The sequence below is a fragment of the Globicephala melas genome, chromosome 19 (genome assembly GCF_963455315.2).
Source record: "Globicephala melas chromosome 19, mGloMel1.2, whole genome shotgun sequence".
Taxonomy (NCBI): Eukaryota; Metazoa; Chordata; class Mammalia; order Artiodactyla; family Delphinidae; genus Globicephala; species Globicephala melas.
The window spans coordinates 15276232-15290120 of NC_083332.1; the positions used below are offsets into that span (position 1 = coordinate 15276232).

Below are 13889 nucleotides of genomic sequence, written 5' to 3' on the forward strand. Positions count from 1 at the left end.
TCAAGTGTCCACTATGTGACAGACACTGTTTCAGAACTAGGATTATAATAGTATAGTCACGTGGGGCAATGATGTTAATCGTTGAATGATAATGCAAAAACAGTTCTGGCCCTATGTCTTGATTTCCCACATTTGTTAAAGGGTATTAGTGTTCTTCTAAGATGATTTTGGTCACCTCATACAGGTTTTGTTATGTAGCAACTCATTATCACTCATATCTGAGTGGTATCCTGTTTTAATACTGGTTTTCTCTTTGAATCAAACAAATAAAATATAAATTTCCAAGAGGAGGTTAGAATCACTCCACACTTTCTAATTGTAAGAATAAAAAAGAACCTTTAAAATGGAGAGAGTTGACAGTCACCACCTTAACCATATGATCAAATTTAGCCTCATTTTATCAATATGTACCTTGATATACAATACAAAATACTTTACATCATTTATGAAATAGTCTTGCAAAATTGTTTGATCCAAACTTAATCTTCTCTCTATACTTAGTTTCCAATGTAAATGGCAGAATTAATTAAATGACAACATTAGGAAACGAGAACAACAATCGAAAATATGGAACATCCTACAAGACTACTGCATGGACTCTAAGAAGAAAAAGTCATGGAAAAAAAAAAGTGAAGAACTAAACTAGCCTAAAAGAGACATATCAACTAAATGCAATTTCTGAACCTAGAGTTGACTCTAGATAAAAAACGAAAGCAAACAACTGTAAAGTCAATCTTGGGACAGCTGGGAAAATCTGAATATGTGTCACATGATATATTTTAGAAGATGTGGTTATAGTATGGTTATGTTGAAAATTATAGGAAGATAAACCAAATATGACAAACTTTTAGCTATTAAACTAGGTGGGGGGGCAGGGTGGTAAATACATGTCCATTGTACTTTTCTAACTTTCCTGTTTGTTTGAAAGTTTTCATAATGGCAACTTGGAAGGTTTACTAATGGACGGTTTTCTCTTTGTTATCCTTTTGATAATTTCTAATAAACTTAGAATTGTGAGAGAGTGTAGATTATGGGGTATCTGTTATTAGGAATTTATTAACAGAATACTGCTTCATACCCTTTTCTACTTAAGCAACTAGCTATATTCTCAATATATATTTACAGCCACTAGTTCCAGAGTATTTATTCCAGCATTAGTTTCCTGATGCAGCTCAGCAGGAATGAAATTGTCTCACATGTTCTCTATATTTTACTGGACTTTATTCAAAATCAGTCATCTGAGGTTGAATAGGAGAATGGGGGTGATTGGAGGCTCTTCTAAGTTCATTACCAACATAGTGTCTTTCTCTAAGAATTTGCTAATGATAATGCTATTAATTATCATCAGAACAACAGTAGTTAATATATTTGTCAAATAGTCTTATAAGGGTTTACACGTATTAATCCTCACAAAAACACAGGTATTGTCTTCACCATTTTACAACTGAGGCACAGAAGTAATATATTGGTATATTGCTGAATATCTTGAAGATGATGATAGGCTAGGTATGTGATGTGACCAAAGGCTTTCTTTCAGTTCCACAACTGATAGATTCTCCTCTAGTATAAGTTTGCTGGTATCCAACAGGAATTGAGTGGTTTTGATCTCAGGTGACCTCAGCCTGCAGCAGCTTGAAGCAGGATCTCAGTTCCCCAGCCAGAGATTGAAGTCAGGCTGTGGCAGTGAGAGTGTTGAATCCTAGCCACTAGACCATGAGGACCAGTGGCCAGTGACAAGGCCCTGGCTTATCTGCTTTGTAGAAATGAATTTCAACAAAGAGACGGAAAGTAGTGAAACAAGTAAAGTATTTATTTGGGGGGAAAAAAAAGTACGTGTGAATAGACACACAGGAGGCCTCAGAAAGAGAGCTGCGCCTTCATGGTAGTTTAAATCACTTAGGTGGGGCATCTCTTTCGGGTTTCCTCTGGCCAATCATCTTGCTTTGCCAGGTTCTGAGTCCGTATTTGGTATAATTCAGGGTCCTCCCCTGAGGTGCACATGCAACTCTTAGCCAAGATGGATTCCAGCCCAGAGGTCTATGGATAGGTTGGCATCACCTACTATGGGGTGGTGCCCCCCCCCCCTTTTTGGCCTCCACAGAGGCCAAATGTGCACATGTAGTCAGGAAGGTCTTCTTGACCTCAGAATCGAAATATGTGGTCTCTTTATCTTTTATCTGGACAGGACTCAGCTCCTCTTCACTTCTGCCATTATCTCTATCTTGGAGTATCTACTCCACAGGGGACAGACTCCAGCTGCTCAGCCTGGGGCCCGTCTATCTCCTGCCTCAGGTTTGGAAGTATTTTATATATTCATTAGATTAAGATACCTGGCAAGAGATCTTTTACGCTAAATAAGTTGTAAGAATGACCAAAAAAAAAAAAAAAAAGGTTTCCTAAACATTTCCCCTAGTGTTAATATTCTATAAAGAGTTGAGTCAAAGAAAAAGTACCTTTGAATTAACACTATAAGGTTATGAATTCTCTGGTGTTCATAGAGACATGAATATTTGGCCTTCACACATTTCTTACATTTTTAGAGTCTTTTGCCATTATTAATTCTCTGGTGTTCAGTAAAACATGAACAAAATCTAAAAGCATTCCCACATTCCTCACATTCAGGGTTTCTACTTAATGTACATTCACTGATGTTCATTCTATCTAAAGGCCTTCCCACATCATCGTGCACATTCATAGGTTTGGTTTCTCACCATTATGAATTATCTAATGATCTGTAAGGATTAAATGAAGTTCAAAGGCCCTTCCATAAATCTTAAATTCACACAGTTTCTCCTTAGTGTGCATTTTTTGATGTTGAATAAGTGTTGAACTCCATCTATAGGCCTTCCCACATTCATAGGGTTTCTCACCAATATGAATTCTTTAATGTTGAATCAGATGTGTCCTCTGCCTAAAGGCCTTCCTACATTCTTGACATTCATAGGTTTCTCATTAGTATGAATACTCTGATGACCTATAAGGTGTGAATGAAGTCTAAAGGTTTTCCCACATTCCTTACATTCATAAGATTTCTCATCTGTATGAATTTTTTTATGTTGACCAACTTGTGCACGTAATCTAAAGGATTTTTCGCATTCCTTACATTCATAGGGTTTTTCATCAGTATGAATTTTTTGGTGTACTCTAAAGTATCTGGAAGAACTGAAAGTCTTCCCACAGGCCTGACAGTCCTAGGGTTTCTCCCCAGAATGGATATTCTGGTGTACTTTAAGGTTTTTGCCAAAACAACAGCTTTCCCACATTCTTTACATGTATAGGGTTTCACGCCACTATGAATTTTTAGAGTTGTTGACATATTCTAAATGCCTTCCCACATTCCTTACATTCTTAGGGTTTCTCCCCTGAGTGAATATTTTGGTGTACTCCAAGGTCTCTGCCAAAAAACTAAAAGCCTTCCCACATACGAGACCTTTACAGGGTTTCACTCCATTATGAATTTTCAAATGTCAAGTTGGTTGTTCACGAATTCTAAAGGCCTTCGCACATCCCTTACATGCATAAGGCTTCTCAGCAGTATGAATTCTCTCATGTTTGATTAGATCTGAGCTATAATTAAAGGTCTTCCCACATTCTTTACATTAATAAATGTTTACTAGGAATTCTGTGATGTAGGGTAAGAGATGTATCTTTTCTGTGAATAGATATATTTTCATAGATGATTTTCATTTGGCTAAAATATTCTTTTTGAGGTTCTTGTTTCTTAATCTTGACTTTGTTCTGCCAGCTATTTTGGATAATGGAACCCTCAAGGTCAAGCATTTCACTTCTTTATCTTACATTTAGATAAATTTATTTCAAAAATGTTTTTGAAATAAATAAAGTCTTTGTATCATATCTGGTCTCCAAACGTGGAAAAATAAAGCAAGAAAACTAACAAATGTTGTTTTCCTGTACTGGGGTACAGAAGGGGGGCACAGGGGGACAGCAGAGATAAGTGATAAACTGAAAATACATTAGCAATGAATTTCGATAGTTATTATGCAGTTTGAAGAAGGCAAACAGTTTAGAGAATAATGAAAGCATATGTTGTGAGATCTGTTAACAATGAAAATAGATTAAATCATTGATTCTAAAATGTAAGTGTTCAATTAGAATCACCTCAGGAGCCTGTTGCAAGTATTAATTTCAGAGACCAACCCAGACCAAGTGAATCAGAATCTATAAGGGTAGGTCTTAGGCATCTATACTTTTAACCACTCCATCAGATGTATCAGAGGCAGATCAATGTTTGACATTCTCCGTTTTTTGTTTGTTTGTTTGTTTTGGTTTTCTTGGCCACGCTGTGTGACTTATGGGATCTCAGTTCCCCTGACCAGGGATTGAACACAGGCCACGGCAGTGAAGGCCCAGAATCCTAACCACTAGGCCACTAGGGAACTCCCTGACATTCTCTACTTACAGATTTTTTTCCAGTGGTTTCTCACTGCAGTTAGAACATTATATGACAAGTTAAAGATGGAAAACAAGGCCGTTCTTATAAGAACTCATCTCAACCACTGCCCTTTTAACCTACCTTAAAAATTCCTTGAAGGCACTAAATCTGACACATTATTTCCCATCTTTTGGAACTTCGCATTATGTTGTTTCATCCCCATGAATTCCCCTGACACAGCTCTTTATAGGCCTGACTCCTCATTCTTCAGGCCCCAGATTAAAAGTCGTTTCTTCAGAGAGGCTGTATGATCAGAACCTACCAATTCCATGTTCATTATTCTCTATTCTAATATCTTGTGTTTTGATCTACTTTCACTGTTTTCAATTACATATTCTTTAATTTCTCATTTCTTAATTTATTTCCAGGTATTTTTATAGCCCTAAAACTCATGATGGGTAGATCTAATTCTACTTTATTTACTATTAAGAAACAAGAGCTAGGATACAGTAGTTTTTAAATAATTAATTTTAGAATAACGGAACCACTGAATTTAAGAATGAAAAATAAGAATAAAGGTAAATAATACAAAGATAAGCCATTGGGAAAGATAATTTGATGCCTATCAAAATACAGTTTACCATAATTACACAACAGTTACTATATATGACTCATTGCCTATAATCTCTCACATCTTCCATATACTTGTCTCACACTTTTCCTACAGTGATCAAATATATGTTTTCCTTCATCACTTTCCTTTCTGATGGGTGGAAATGAATTTGATCCAAACAAGCTCAGTTAAATGCACAAACAGAAAAGGTGACTGCATTCTTCTATCATCTTTACCCTTAAATATACAGGTATCTCACCACAGTCGACCATTCTGCCAGTGGCTACTCTTCTTTGTCCCCCATTTCAGTAAGGCAATAGGATGTTTAACTTACGATTCATTTTTAGTATTACACATCTATCCAAAGGTGATTACTAATCTCTCTTGTTCATTGAAGCTTTCTGTCAGGTCCTCCAATCTATTCCTTCATCATCAAGGCTAACCAGTAGCATACTTCCCAGCAAAGTATCTCAATGATTATTCAGGTATTATAATAGGTAATATATTATAGTAGGTATATCCAAAATTGGATACTGTGCTAAGATCAAAGTGTTGACAAGGCTGTCTTCCTTCTGGAAGCTGTAGGGGAGAATCTATTTCTGTGTCTTTTCTAGCTTTTAGTGCCTGCCTTCATTTCCTGGCTCATGGCCCCTTCCTATGTCTTCAAAGCCAGAGCATAGCATCTTCAAATCTCCTTCTATGACTCTCCTGCTTCCCTCTTTCTTTTATAGGAGCCCTTTGATTACACTGGGCCCACGAAGGTAATAATCTAGGATAATTTCCCCATCTCAGGGTCCTTAATTTAGTCATACCTGCAGAGTCTCTTTTGCATATAAGTTAACATATTCACAGGTTCTTGGGATTAGGACATGGACATTTTGGGGACATTAGTGTGTCCACTTGGATTTATTTGAAATGAAGGGATGGTCAATACTAGATAATCTGTTAATATGACTGGTTGTAATATTAGATCTAATGGGGAAATTCACATAATTCTCTCCTTAGAAGCTCAAAAAGCATGTGATAATTCAAAACCCAATCTTGTTTTTTAAAGTTCCATAAAATAGGAATTGGTATATAGATATATTGCAGCTTAAAAACCAGGGACTTAAGGAGGAAACACTGGAGGCATTCCTGCTACATTCAGAAAAAAACAAAGGTACTCACCATCAACCCTACTATTCACTGACACAGAAGGAAATTAGATATGTAAAATTTGGGGAAAAGGGCTAAAAAACTAACAATGTACAGATATGATTGTATCTCTGGGAAACTCAAGAAAATCAAGTAAAAATCTGCCACAAACAACCAGAGAATTCAGTTTGGTAGTGGGATATAAAATTAATATACTGAAATTACTAGTCTTCATATATAAAAATAATAGTTTCATATTAGAATTAGGGGATGTATTTTTAAAGCAAAAACTTAAGGTGAAATTAGCAAAATTTATGAAGGACACAGTAAACACTCCTAAATGAAAAATGCATTTGAACCTTGGGAAACATATCCTATTCTTGGATGAGAACATTCAACTGCATAAAAAGACATTGATAATTCTCTTAATTCAGTACAAACTTCATGTGATCCCCCATAAAAAAGCCAGCATGTTTTTTCTCTCAAGAACTAGACATGTTAAATTTAAAGTTCAGTGCTCGCTTCGGCAGCACATATACTAAAATTGGAATGATACAGAGAAGATTAGCATGGCCCCTGCACAAGGATGACACACAAATTCGTGAAGCATTCCATATTTTTTTTTTAATTTAAAGTTCACATGGAGGGACTTGCCTGGTGGCGCAGTGATTAAGAATCCACCTGCCAATGCAGAGGACGTGGGTTCGAGCCCTGGTCTGGGAAGATCCCACATGCCACGGAGCAACTAAGCCCATGTGCTAAAACTACTGACCCTGCGCTCAGAGCCTGTGAGCCACAACTACTGAGCCCACATGCGCAACTACTGAAACTCGTGTACCCTAGAGCCCACGCACCGCAACTACTGAAGCCCACACTCTCTAGGGCCCACATGCCACAACTACTGAGCCCACGTACTGCAATTACTGAAGCCCACGTGCCTAGAGCCCATGCTCCACAAAAAGTGAAGCCACCACAATGAGAAGCCCGCGCACCACAACGAAGAGTAGCCCCCCTCACCACAATTAGAGAAAACCTGTGCACAGCGACGAAGACCCAATGCAGCCAAATATAAAATAAAATAAAAAATAAAGTTCATTTGGAAAAATAAGGAAGAATAACATGAAAATGTTTGAAAAAGAACAAGAATGGAAGAATAATCATACCAGATGTTGTTTGTGTTATGTTAAAGACTGAATAATGAAAACATTGTAGTACTGGTGAATAATTATACAGGCAATATGAATGGAACAGAATGCAAAGTTCAGAAGCATTGCAGATATTTTACAAAGTGTAGTGTATATTAAAGTGAACTTCAACTCAGTAGGACAAAGAGATTTTTACATATATGGTAAACTGAAACTATTTTACATACACACATGAACCAAAAAAACAGTTATTACCTAAGGAAACCACAAGCCAAAACACAAAACAGCACTGCTACAAAAGGTGAGAGTGACTCACCAATGGTGTTCCAAGCTCAACATTTGTCAGAATAAGAAGTAGGAAGGAAGACATAATAAACAACTGGTGTTTATTTGTTGGGGGAAGGGTACTAAGCCAAAAGCAGCAAATAGACTGAACCTGCACAGCATGTCTACATGACTACAACTGTTTGCCTTCAGAAGAAAGCAATAGGTGCGGGAACTTGGACATGATTCATAGGCCAGTTGCTGGTAATGCCCAAGAAGGAAAGGAAAGCACCCACATTCACAGTACTAACCAGTAAGGTAAACTGATACCCCATAACATGAAAATATATCTCCCCTTTATCTCTTTCTCTTTTTTTTTTTTTTTTTTTTGGCTACATTGGGTCTTCATTGCTGCACCTGGTCTTTCTCTAATTGTGGCGAGCTGGGGCTACTCTTCATTGCAGTGCATGGGCTTCTCACTGCAGTGGCTTCTCATTGTAGAGCACGGGCTCTAGGCACACGGGCTTCAGTAGTTGCAGCACACATTCTCAGTAGTTGTGGCACATGGGCCCTAGAGGGCGCGGGCTTCAGTAGTTGCGGGGCACAGGTTCAGTAGTTGTGATGCACGGGCTCTAGGGTGCATGGGCTTCAGGAATTGTGGCTCGTGGGCTCTAGAGCACAGGCTCAGGTGTTGTGGTGCATGGGCTTAGTCGCTCCACAGCATGTGGGATCTTCTCAGACCAGGGATTGAACCTGTGTCCCCTGTATTGGCAGGCAGATTTTAACTACTGCACCACCAGGGAAGCCCTCTCCCCTTTATCTCACAAAAGCAGGTCAGCTGCAAATCCATTTTTCCACTCAAGCTGACTACAAAGAAATCAAGCTGAATGAATGGAAGACTGCCTCCAAAAAATTGTTAGAGAACAAAGAAAACCAGAATTTTAGAATAAGTTTAAATAGCATCCTCAATAGATATAAGGAACTAACAAATCTAGAAAGTGGAATCACTTAGATTATACAAAATTTTAATTTGTACTCATTGAATTAAAAGTTCAGTAGTTGGCTTGAATAGCAATAAGTACATAGTGAAAAAGTAAATCAGGACACAAAAAATAGAGAAACGAGCACCAGAATGCAGCAGAAAGGAATATAGACGTATAATGTGTATATAAACTTGACATTCAGCAATTTAAAAATTTTTGGAGTGATAGGTCACATATCTATTTGAAGATCATATTCACTATGACCCTTTACTCAGAAAAACGTACACATCTACATATACTCATGTGCTGTTATGGGCAATAGCAGGGACTTACTTAACCTCCAGCAGGACTTACTTAACCTCCAAAATTCACAAATGGACCACACCTCCTGAATGATAATAGCCATCTAACAGAATGTCCAGGAGACAAGAACAGAGAGAATTGTGGGGAGGTCATGTTCTTCATAGGAAGATGGAGATTTCCAAAAATAAAGATGGATAAGAATGCTCAGATTAAATTAGAACCATCATGTGGTTAGCAGGAAAACATCTATATCCCCAGTTTTGATTTGCACATTTCTTCACATTTTAACATCTCTGAAATTGAGTTTAACAAACTACATAGGCTAGTTTAATTAGCAGTGATTTTTAAGTGATAAATAAAATAAGTGGAATTACAACCCATGGCTTCTTAAATTCAATCACATGCATTAAATAAAAATACAAAAAATAAATAATACCAAGAAAGCTCTTAGAAAAAATTCAGAAACTGAATGATTAACACAAAAATTCTGAATGTTTCAAAGAGAGAAAAAACTGTGTACTTACAAAAGAACAAGAATCATATTAATATCAGACTTTAATCAGTGACAAATATTTCAGGAAAACTGTCTAAATATTTAAATTAAAAGGAAAATAATTTTGTATTTAGAATGCCATACTCTGCAAAACAGAGAAGGAGAGTCTAAGCAGAACAAAGAAATCTCTGTGCTGACAGCAAATGAATATCCAACTTCCAATCAAGAATTATAGACATTTGAAGAAGCAGAGAAACATCAGTTCATAGAAACAGATGCAGAAATGACAGAGACAATAAAAACAGCAAGGATGTTAAAACAGTTATTATAAATAAGATCCAATGCACAGGAAAATATGGACATGATAAGGAGAGAAATTTAAGATAAAAAAAAAACAAGTGGCCTTTCTGGAGGTGAAACTATAACATCTGAAATGATATTATATGAAATTAACAGCAGGTTAGACATTAGAAAAAGTCTAGTGAACTTATGCACATAGCAAAAGAAAGTATCTAGAAAAAAGCTCAGAGGGAAAACAAACAAAATCTGGGGGGGAAAAAACCAAAACACAGCAATAATGACCTGTGGGATAATACTAAGAGGTCCAACATATGTATAATTGTAGTTCTAAACTACAAGAAGCAAAACCAGATACAACTGAAAAAGAAATAAAGAAATCTATAATTACAGTTGGAGATTTCCACACTTCTCTTTCATTGATAGGACAAGTAGACACAAAATAAAAATAAAGATTTGACCAACTGTTTGTATCAATCAACTTTACATTTATAGAGCACTTCATTCAACAACAGCAGAATACATATTCTTTTCAACTGCATATAAAATATTCATCATAATAGACCATATTTGGGGCCATAAAATAAGTCCCTATAAATTTGAAAGGCTTGAAATATATGATGTGACCACAATAGAATTAAGCTAGAAATCAAAAGTAAAGATACTTGGAAAATCTGCAAAATAATTAATATTTAAACAGCATATTTCTAAAGAATCCATAAGTCAAGAAGAAATCATGTGGAAAATGTAAAACTTTTAACCTGGTGATAAAGAAAATATACTGAAATTTGTGAGAGGAAGCTGAATAAAACTACACAGAGAGGAGGGAAATTTCTAGCTCCAAATACTTGTATTACAAAAGAAAAAAGTTATCAAAATCAATGATCTAAGAAACTATTAAAATGTGTAAATTAAACCCAAAGCAAACAAAATAATAAAGAATGGAAATCAATGACAGAGAAAAAGAAAGATATAGAGAAAATCAATTAAAATTTAATAGGTTCTGTGAAAAGATCAATAAAATTGACAAACTTATACCAGAGGTGATCAAGAGAAAAGAGAGAACACACACGTTATCAATACCAGAAATTAAAATTCTGGACATCAAAATCTCAAATAAACAACCTAACTTTACACCTAAAGGAACTAGAAAAAGAACAAACAAAATGAAAAGTTAGTAGAGGAAAGAAATCATAAAGATCAGACCAGAAATAAAATAGACACTAAAAAAAAAATAGAAAAAATCAATGAAACTAAGAGCTGGTTCTTTGAAAATGTAAGCAAAATTCATAAACCTTTAACCAGACTCATCAAGGAAAAAAGAGAGAGCCTAAATTAATAAAATCAGAAATAAAAAAGAAGTTAAAACTGACAACACAAAAATATAAAAAAGATCATAAGAGATTACTACAAAGAAATATGCAATAAAATGGACAACCTAGAAAAAAATAGGCAAATTCCTAGAAATGAACACTCTCCCAGGACTGAACCAGGAAGAAACAGAAAATATGAACAGACCAATTATCAGTACTGAAATTGAATCAGTTATTTTTAAAAGCTCCCAACAAACAAAAGTCCAGAACCAGACGGCTTCACAGGTAAATTCTAACAAACTTTTAGAGAACAACTAACACCAATCCTTCACAAATTATTCCCAAAAAATTGCAGAGGAAGAAATGCCCCAGACTCCAGGGCCGTCAAGCCCGCAGGAGCACGCACGCACAGCCAGGTGCAGCCTATTGAGCGAGGACACCAGAGCCTGACCCAGAGCTGCAAAAGCCCAGGAGGAAGCTGGGAGCTTCAGACCTACGTGTGTTGAGCACCTTACTTTTGTTCTGGGTAGGAATGCTGATGTCCACCATGGGTGTGACCTGGAACGATGTCTGGCGGGGGCGGGGGGGCGTGGCGGATTTTGTGTTTTGTCCCTGTGGAAGCCCAAGCGCCTGGAGCCGGGCCTGGCACGTAGCAGGTGTGACGTGTGTTTGTGTGTAGGTGTATGTCCCGAATTGGGATGGCCCTCTGTACCTGACCTGATGCTGGTCACCTCGAGCTACTCTGCAGCCAGTTGTAGAAGTGGGTGGAGTCGTGTTGCCGCGTGGTGTTTCCTCTGGTGTATCTATTTTTGGATTAAGTGTGAGTCGTGTTTGAGCTTGTAAGTGACTGGAGGAGACATTAACAGGAAGTGGTTTGTGAGTGTGATTTTTCTGTGTAGAATTACTTATATGAGGTAGAGAATGATGTGATGCCTTAGGATTTTGGTTTTGTTGAGTGGATGAGATAGTAGGTAACTGAATGTGTCTGTTTTTATAGATGTGTTAGTATTTATATGATGGTTACAGAAGGGATGTGGTTCTCTTGCATATGTTCTATGGTGGCAGACTGCTGAGCGACTCATAAACAGTGCCTGACTGTGACTAGCTGGATATCTGATACCTGCTTTTATTTGAGCCTACAGAATTGTGCTGGCAGTTAGGTAAGTGAAATAATTATAGGTGTAACAATTGAAAAGGAGATTTAGACTATCATAATTTCCAGATATCATTGTATATCTGGAAACTCAATGTCAACTAATAACAATATATTGAATTGAGTAAGACTCCACGCATTGCTTGCAAACAAAATATTTTATTAACTACTACTTTAAACACTTCTGTGTTTTTTCATGCTCCTAAATGAAGTCTTGGCAGATTCGATAGCTTCTTCAGTCACTGTAAGATGATAAAACTGAGGTCACTCTCAATAAGTATAATCATTTTTGCTAATTAAAATATTCTCTGGAAAAATCATTACTTCAAACTTCATTTAAAGCAAAAACTTTCCACCTCCTGCAACTTGGAATTTCTTCTCTAATATCCCAGTCTGTAATTTGACTACTTTACTTTACCTCTCTCTGTACGTGGTCTCTGGCTCTTCTGGGATTGAACCAGGGGACAAGAGAAATAAGGAGCAAGAAAAATATCACTTGATTGGTATTGCAGTAATCTAACTAAGGTTATGTCTTGCCTCGGTGGCATTCAAAGCTGACTTTTAAAAATCTCTTTATTTTACAATATTTTAATTATGAAAAACTTCAAACATACAGCCAACTTGAGGGAGTTTTACACTGAATATTTATATACTCACCACCTAGATTCTATCCTTAACGTTTTATTATACTAGCTTTGTCATGTATCTATCCATCTCTCTATACATCCAGTAATCCATCTAATTATTATATGCACTTCAAAGTAAATTGCAGACATCAGTACACTACCTCCTAAATAATTCAGGAAGCATATTAATAAGAGTTCAATCTTTGTTTGCCTTTCTGTTTTGATGTACATACTGGAAAAAATGCAGAAATTTTGAGTGTACTTTCTTGGTTTTGACCAATGTGTATATGTAATCCAAACCCTTATCAAGATATAAAACTTTACAATCACCCGAAGAAGTGCCTTTATGCCTCATGGTGTCAAAACTCACAACCAACCATTCAGAGGCAAATATTGTTCTTTTTGGGGGTAGGGAGCTGCAGGTTAACTTTGCCTCTTTCAGAATTTCATATAAATGAAATCTTACAAAATATACTTGTTTGTGTAAGTGTTCTTTCAATGAGAATGTTTTTGAGATTTTGTATATATATTATATATAACATATATATAATATTGTTGGGTCTATCAGTAATTCATTCCTTTTTATTGCTAAGCAGTGTTTTATTGTATGAATAATGTATGGTTTATCAGTTCTTACAGAGATGTACACTTGGGTTGTTTTGGCTAAAAGCTTCTAATAACATTCTTTTACAAGTCTTTCTGTGATTGTAGTTTTCATCCTCTTGGGTAAATAGCCAGGAGTGGAATTGTTGAGTCATAGGATGGGTATATGTTTAGTTTTATAAGAAACTTTCCAGATCTTTCTCCATTGTCAAGCCCCACCAACAAGGTCTGAGAATTCCAGTTGTTCCACAAAATCCAGGTTTAGGAGTTATTAACCTTTTTCACTTTAACCATTCTGGTGAGCGTGCAGTGGTATCTTAGTGGTTTTAATTTGCATTTCCCTGATAATTAATAATGTTGAGTTCTCTTACATAAGATTTTTGGCTATTTGTATATTTTTATAAAATGTCCAAAAATTATTGATTTGCAGAGTTCTCTATGTATCCTGGATACCAGTCCTTTGTCAGATATATGTTTTATGAATATTTTCTCCTACTCTGTTCCTTGCCTGTTTGTTTTTGTAAAGATGTCTTTTGGTGAGAAGTTTTTAAGTTTGATGAACTCTGAAT

General features: G+C 36.3%; 1 non-coding gene and 1 pseudogene across 1 annotated transcript; one reads left to right on the forward strand and one right to left on the reverse strand.

Annotated features, from left to right (window-relative positions):
* Nucleotides 1–2724: 2724 nt before the first annotated feature.
* On the reverse strand, nucleotides 2725–13072 carry LOC138842447 (zinc finger protein 14 homolog; annotated as a pseudogene).
* On the forward strand, nucleotides 6655–6761 carry LOC115862718 (U6 spliceosomal RNA). Its single transcript, XR_004043202.1, has one exon. It is a non-coding gene; the product is annotated as a U6 spliceosomal RNA (small nuclear RNA).
* Nucleotides 13073–13889: the final 817 nt, after the last annotated feature.